This window comes from Sesamum indicum, unplaced genomic scaffold (genome assembly GCF_000512975.1).
Source record: "Sesamum indicum cultivar Zhongzhi No. 13 unplaced genomic scaffold, S_indicum_v1.0 scaffold00497, whole genome shotgun sequence".
Taxonomy (NCBI): domain Eukaryota; kingdom Viridiplantae; phylum Streptophyta; class Magnoliopsida; order Lamiales; family Pedaliaceae; genus Sesamum; species Sesamum indicum.
The window spans coordinates 8,797-9,955 of NW_011628375.1; the positions used below are offsets into that span (position 1 = coordinate 8,797).

General features: G+C 33.4%; 1 pseudogene; it reads left to right on the forward strand.

Annotated features, from left to right (window-relative positions):
• Window positions 1-996, forward strand: part of LOC105180272 — a 4,311-nt pseudogene extending 3,315 nt beyond the window's left edge.
• Window positions 997-1,159: the final 163 nt, after the last annotated feature.

A 1,159-nucleotide genomic window follows, 5' to 3' on the forward strand; every position in this document is an offset into this window, starting at 1 on the left:
GCAATATCAATTATATATATATATATATATATATATTGATTCATTGGAAAAGACTAACAATTAATTAATAAAATTGAGGTAATTAGACATGTGAATCAGCCATTCAACTTCGTGAGAAAGGTGAAGTGGTGGTTGCGGACACTACTCTCAAGTGGTTGGGATCTGTTCATCTACAAAAGGGAGTGATTGATCCACACTTTGAGGTAATTAATTATTATTCTTTCTGCAATAATCCTTTTCAGAATTGAGCTTGCTTCATTCATGACAAGAAACCATACATGTTATAACATTATATGTACGTACAAACATTAAGGTTGTGAAAGAAGCATTGCTGAGAACAGTGAAGGAGGCGACGGGGGAGAAATGGAGTGAGGAGATGAATGGTGCGTGGGCAGAAGCCTATGATCAGCTAGCAACTGCCATCAAGAATGAGATGCATGCAGAGGCAGCTACTGCTGCTGCCATCAACTCCTCATAGTTCTCGATTTTATGATCCGCAGTGGACTGCTGGATGTGGTCGTCGTTTGTGATTTCATCTCATTTTATCTTGTCTCGATGAAGAAAAAATAAGATAAAATGGGTTTGGTAGGGATGTAATACTTCGAATATGTGCTTGAATGTGAGATAAAAGTGCAATAATGATATTTGGATCAAACAATTTTTCAGATGAAAAATTTGTTTGGATGTGGAATATTTTTAAAGGCCAAAATACTTTTTTAGTCCCATAAAATAAGGACAGAATTATTTTTCTTTTTTGGTACCACAACTCTGGCAAGCGGCACTTTTAATCTTATAAAACTCAAAATCACATCTTTTTAGTCCCAAAATTACAACGTACATGACTTTTTGGGACTAGAAATACATGATTATGAGTTTTATGGACCAAAAGCGACACATGTCATAGTTGTGGTACTAAATCAAATTCGGTCTTTATTTTATGGAACTAAAAAAATATTTTACCCTTTTTATGAAATATTTCTTGAAAATTCGTTTCGATGTAAGATTTTCTTTTTGATCTCTTTATATTCAGGTGATATTAAATGGTAAGTGTTTTCTATGCAAAATTAGTGCAATGTTTAGTAAATTTTTTAATTTGGTCGAATTAAGAATACAAAATAACAGGTTATTAGGTATGAATTTTTGGGACGAAAACAGACCG